This window comes from Triticum urartu, chromosome 1A (assembly GCF_056163025.1).
Source record: "Triticum urartu cultivar PI428250 chromosome 1A, HENAU_Tu73, whole genome shotgun sequence".
Taxonomy (NCBI): Eukaryota; Viridiplantae; Streptophyta; class Magnoliopsida; order Poales; family Poaceae; genus Triticum; species Triticum urartu.
The window spans coordinates 380417184-380423674 of record NC_141873.1 but is presented as its reverse complement, the minus strand read 5'-3'; the positions used below and the strand labels follow the sequence as shown (position 1 = coordinate 380423674).

The 6491-nt window shown below is 43.7% G+C and overlaps 1 long non-coding RNA gene across 1 annotated transcript; it reads left to right on the top strand.

Annotated features, from left to right (window-relative positions):
* The first annotated feature begins 3465 nt into the window (after positions 1–3465).
* Positions 3466–5127, top strand: LOC125513418 (uncharacterized). Its single transcript, XR_007285938.2, has 2 exons — positions 3466–4020; positions 4606–5127. It is a non-coding gene; the product is annotated as an uncharacterized LOC125513418 (long non-coding RNA).
* Positions 5128–6491: the final 1364 nt, after the last annotated feature.

The window sequence follows — 6491 nt, the reverse complement described above, 5'->3', positions numbered from 1 at the left end:
TAAGCGGTTGGGTTATCCACGCCCGTATTGATGAGAATCCCGGGATAAGGGGACACGATCTCTGCTTTAACAAGACGTGCCAAGGAAACCGCCTCGCATGACGCGCTGAGGTGGGATACTGAAATGACTCGGATAAAGGCTTGGTCGTGGTGTGTCATGCTACGGAATACGTCAGCAGATTAGATTTGTGTAAATATTATTCTCTCTATGGCAATATGAGGAAACTTATTTTGCAAAGCCGGACACTATCTTTGTGTTCAAAATCTTCTATGAAGTACTTGGAGGAGGAACCCGCCTTGCAATGCCGAAGACAATCTGCGCGGCGGACTCATCATCATTGAAGCCTGGTTCAGGGGCTACTGAGGGAGTCCTGGATTAGGGGGTGTTCGGATAGCCGGACTATACCTTCAGCCAGACTCCTGGACTATGAAGATACAAGATTGAAGACTCTGTCCCATGTCTGGAAGGGACTTTCCTTGGCGTGGAAGGCAAGCTTGGCGATACGGATATAAAGATCTCCTACCATTGTAACCGACTTTGTGTAACCCTAACCCTCTCCGGTGTCTATATAAACCAGAGGGTTTTAGTCCGTAGGACAACGTACATATCAACAATCATACCATAGGCTAGCTTCTAGGGTTTAGCCTCTTCGATCTCGTGGTAGATCTACTCTTGTACTATCCATATCATCAATATTAATCAAGCAGGACGTAGGGTTTTACCTCCATCGAGAGGGCCCGAACCTGGGTAAAACTGCGTGTCCCTTGCCTCCTGTTACCATCCGGCCTAGACGCACAGTTCGGGACCCCCTACCTGAGATCCGCCGGTTTTGACACCGACAAGGAGCAACCTGAGAGGAAGGCTCGTCGGCGACAAGAGACTCCTGGTCAATCGGGTACCCTACCCGGTCTGGAGAGGCGGAAGCTGAGCTTTTGATCTGAAGAGGGTTGAGGGCCATACTCGGACGGGTGTAGTCCCTCAACGCAGTGGACATCTCGATGTTTGCCCGCTCAAGCTCGGAACAGCACCTCTGAAGAGTGGCAACCTGATCTAATAGGTCCTGAACAAGCTGAGGTGCGGGTGGACGCTCGTACGGTGTGGAGGGACGTGACATTGCGCGAGAGGAGGAACCCCTGATGACTCTACGAGCTGGGTGGTCTGCACGATTGGGTGGGACTGTTGGGTACAAAGGTGGACGAGCGGCAGTCGAAGCTGGTGGTGGTAAAAATGTGGGAGGTAAAACAGGAGGACATGGTGAAAGTGGAGGGAAAGTGGAAGTGGACGCAAAAGGTGAAGGAGCAACAATGGGCGTAGGTGCATAAGAACTCCCTGCCTCCTCTAGCTAATGAGGCCACTCGCCTCTGCCCACATACTGAAGGAGAGAGTGGTAGGCGTGGAAAAGGTGTAAAGCGGCATCTCGTGCCGCACCCTGAAGTGCTGAAACAAAGTCGTAACGGGCAACACTGTACCTAGAAGGGACATCTAAGCTCTCAGAAATGTGCACTGTGACTAAGTACCCTGTGGAACACGGGTCGTGAAACACTGTGTAGCACGGTGCAATCAACACACCCAGAAGACCAAGAAGCTCAACCAAGAACAGAGCAAAACTACCATACTCAGCACCCGTACCAAACATCCTACCACTCATCATCCTACATTGAGCAATTTAAGAATTTAGTTAGTTATAACGCAGTGTAAAATTAATTTTATCAAGGACAGTAAATAAATAAATAAACACATTTTTGTTGCACAATTGTGTGGTCTAAATTATTTAATCTTCAATTGACTTGAGTCATTTTTTTGAGAAAACTTTTAATTTATTTTAGGCAAGGAGGGAACCTATCTTTCCTAGGGCTCAGACGGTCTCTAACCAAGTACATGATTGTTTCCTTAACGTTGCTCTGATACCACCTCTTCTGTGACGCCCCGTTACGTCCAACAGAGTCAGGCGTAACGGAAGCCGTCACTTCAGAGTTGCGCCAGGATCAGTTAAGGAGAACAGTGTCATGTACAAGACGGAACAGCTGCCATGAGTAGGCAAGCTTTTATTACATAGACACCTCAAGTGTCGACTAAGCCTAAGCGGCCATGACGATATATCGTCACCGCTTCTAGTACGAGCCTTTTCGACCAACCATGGAGGGCATCTACTCTTCATAGCCTTGATTGTCGACTTCCTCATAATCATACTCCACTTCAGTATAACCGAAGTCGTTAAAATGACCAGACTCGTCGTAAGTACCATTCTCTATCGCCTCGGAGTTCTCATAACTCTCTTGCTCTGAAAAACAACATAAGTGCAGCTGAGTACGTATAAAATACATACTCCGCAAGTCGCCGGGAAAAGTGGATGTATGAGTTTTTAAAGAGGAAAAACTTCATCGGCCACGGCTACCACCACCGAGCCATTATCTCAAAATACTATGTAGGTAAAAATATTTTCCCTTAACCCATTTTGTTGAAAACCAAATTTTATTCATAAAATCTACTGGCGACAGAGCGACGTGGGATCACATTTACTCTGATATCACATTTACTCTGATCCCGAAAGCTGGGAGTGATATCACACGACGCACTTCCAATCCCGAAAGCTGGGAGTGATATCACATTTACTCTGATCAGAGGTGTACTGCTTTGCCCATAGCATCACTTGGTACAAGTCGTCCATACGATACCCGTGCGCACGACTAGACCAAGGAACCAGAACCTTTAACCAGCCCGTACACTACCTCTGCATTTCCACCTTGCCTTACTAAAGGCCCGCGGGTCGAGACCCCTGACCGGCGGTCCCGCCCTAGGTGACTGTACCTACCCAGCTACAACCACCTTCTCACCCATGCAGAGGCAGCTACTTGGCATGGATAGTCGGTTCAGCCCGTCCCATTCCAGGTCTATGGTCAGTACGATTTGCGCCGCTTTTGAAGTAAGCGTCAGTTGGTTGTGTCCTAATGTGATACCCTATGTAGAGGAGCCCGCCATCCAAGCCAACCCTACCCAGGTTGCCTTCACCAACATAAGCTCCCCTACCCACCAAATATTTATTTATAATGTAGCCCTGCCCGGGTCACAACTATTTAATACAGATACTTCACCTGATCTGGTCCAATTGCCAAATTAGTGGATCCACCTGATCCAAATCTCATTTCATTTGTGAAAAATATTTATTTTTAATTCTTATGCAAACTTTTAGAAATGACCCATAGCCCAGAAAACATTTATCAAGACATGGTCAAGGAGATGACGACTTGCCGGATAGTGCTTCGACCAACTCGAAACCACCAGATGCGACTCCTACGAGTCCGAGATCGACTCCTGATAATTATTTCACAAACATGTTTATAATGCCTAATTAAAATCTAAACATCCAGCAACACGGCCATGTTGGGCAAGCCATAATTAATTAACTAGGTACTGATACGTCCTACTGTTTCATTGAGATATAAAATGCATCTAAGCCATCCAAATCAGAGTAGCATGCACGTATGTCATCCAGTCCAGAGAGTGGTAAAAGAAATGATAAGTAAAAGGAAACAGTAGCCTAGTACTGTACTACTAGTACTTTGCTGGTTAAGCCCCAGCCCGTGTCTATCCAGAAAGACTACTCAACTTCTCTGATGTCCCACGAACAGAACCAGCCCGCTCACCTCTCTCTCTCTCCCCCAAGAACAGAGCACGGCCGTCGTCGCCTCGATCTGCCCCGTACGGGCATCTCCGGCGACACGGCGGACACCTATAGATTCCCCTCGTCTCCCTCTACCATTTCCCCCTATTTATTTGATCGGCCACCGCCAAAAACGCCGCCACCACTCAATCCTAGCGCCGCCCGATCCAGGTCTGGTGGGCTTGCCACCGGCTGCAGCGGCAACGACGTCTCCATGCCTACATCCTCCCCCCAGCGCAGCCACACGCACAAAGCGTGCAGCCACGGGCGTCGGGCGCGTGCGGCTTCACCGGCGCTGCTCGGTTGCCATGGCTTTGCTGCTAACGGTGTGGACTAGCCACATCCTACTGCTACTACTGGTAAGTACTAATCCTGATTCCTTCTCCATGAAGTGCTCCAAATTTCACAACAAGTTCCTACTATATATGAACGTGGGTGTGCATATATTGTTCATTTTATCTCAGGCCCTACTATTCCCTTCTCAACCATATTGCCTTCTTTCTCTTTGTTTATCTCAAGGCCATGAAATTAATCAAGATTTAATCTATGGTGTGGTCATGGTATTGCTACTGATTAGATCTAAATGTTGTTCCTAACTAGTTCTACTCATCCTTGAACACCATATAGAAGTAAACAATGGCAGTGAAACTCCAAAAATAATTACTTGTGAGTAGATTATAAACATCAATCACTCAATGTTTGCTACAGATTGGCAGGGATTAATAATTAGGACAAGGTAGTATACACAGGAAGGTTGATCTTTTGGATACACACATACATGTCTTAGCAAGTTGCTGGTACTTAGGATTTGATTCTTGGCATGTTAGATCTAGTACAAGCCACGGATGTCATTCATAGAAACTTTTACAAGCTTTTGCAATTGATCTAATTAGTTTTGACTAACTTGGGTGTTTACGCAAACATTTTGTTCTTTTTACTGCAAGGTAAATAAATCAAGGTGAATAGATGCTCATGGACTGATTCAAACCGAGGTGGAGATAGATAAGAAGTCAAGCAAGAAGGGCTAACACAACAAGGTACTTGATTAGTACCTGGTGGCGCATGCAACCCAAAGAGCTTCACAGCAGCGGAGGACAGTAGTGTGGCAGAAAGTGAAAAGGCAAGGTGAAAAGGCAGAGGGGTTTCTCCAGCGGATGATTGTGTGTGGCCACAGTGAAAGGGATGGCTCCTATTTGTAGTGGGGTGAATAGCTATGTCGGTTTGGAGACGCATTACATCTGGCATGCATGCGTGGTTAGTCTTGCATGCATGCCTCCACTTATGTCTCTTGTGGGTTGTATTAGGGACAAGTGTGATTTGCTTGGCTGGCCATTAGTTGGCATTTACTTTGTGTGAGAGAAATGAGACAAGGGTCTATAAAATATAGGGAAGTTTGGAGAAGAATTGTTGTGTATGACTAAATGCTATTTCCTGTAAAAATAAATTAAAAGTAGTTGTTTCTATTATTTTAATTAATGTTTAGGCAACACCGTTGAAATTATCATTATCTAATTTATTTTTATTTTTATTATTATTATTATTATTTTACGGTTTTTACAGCTATCCTACTGGTTGTTTCTGTATGTACTATCATGTTATCTTAGCCTACTAATTGTTTGAATATATTTTGCTATCTTTCTAACAATAGCCCATCAAGCTAGCAATATTTCATAAGCAACATTTATTATACTAGAGATTGACGAGTATGATATAAATAGTTTAATTAAATAGCTGCCGTGATGTGGAAAATTCATGTATTTTCTGTTGCTGTTCAAGAGTATGCCTGTTAAGAGATTCAGTTGCCATGGTTCCCTGGGCAAGATTCAGTTTTACATGGATTATTCTAGATAAATTCAAGTTATTTGCGTTGGGACACCTAAGCTAACCTTTATACCTTTCTATTTAGGAGATGGCAGCAATATATACAAAATATGTCACTAATTATTTGTAGAGTTCATTCTTGATAGGAACAGAACTGTTATAGCTGATGTCAACACGTCAAGGTGAGTTTCACCCTATCCTTCTTCACTCCTCTCTCCCTCTCTCTCTAACTCTCCAACTCTACAAGCTTATGTAGTGTGCTCTCCTCCAATGATTTTTAATTGTTGTAAACAAATATCTCTTTTTCATTTCCTATGCTGAAAGGAATGGTAATGCTTATGTTTTACTATTTGTAAAATTAACATATGCTAGTTGGCTTCTTCAGGTGGCTTATTGTTGATTTTATTTTCTTGTCCGCCTCTATGAAATTTTTGAAGGACTTGTCAATCCAATGGATTATGATGCATGATGTTGAATTAGATATGGTTGCCAGTATGCAGGCCATCTTGAGTGTCTCATCTAGATCAATGGTCACAAGAAAGTACACATATTAGGAAACTGAAATGTGACAACACTTATTTTCATCTAAATGACTGCTAGTATGCACGATCTCGAATTTTTGTCAGAATAGCGTACCTAAACAGTTGGTTGTTCGTCTAGATTAAACACCCAGCTATAAGAATGGGTTGACAACATTGATTGACTCTATTGGTACTTCAATGTTGTCCAGATTCATCATTTTGTTGCCGTTTATTTTCCAGATGGTATTTCAGAGGCTTCTTATTAGTGACTTCCAACTTCTATACAAAGCATGAGTGAATTTATTGTTTCAAATATTGATTTGTTGATTACGGACACTAATTGACACTGTGACCTTGATGCTTGATAGAATTGCATCAATGAATTTCTTCTTTTCTTGTTACTTGCTTTGCTCAATGTATATCTTGGTCTATTATTGCGTGACTTTGGAAATGTAAAACTGAGGCTTTTCGGCCTTGGTAATTTTGAT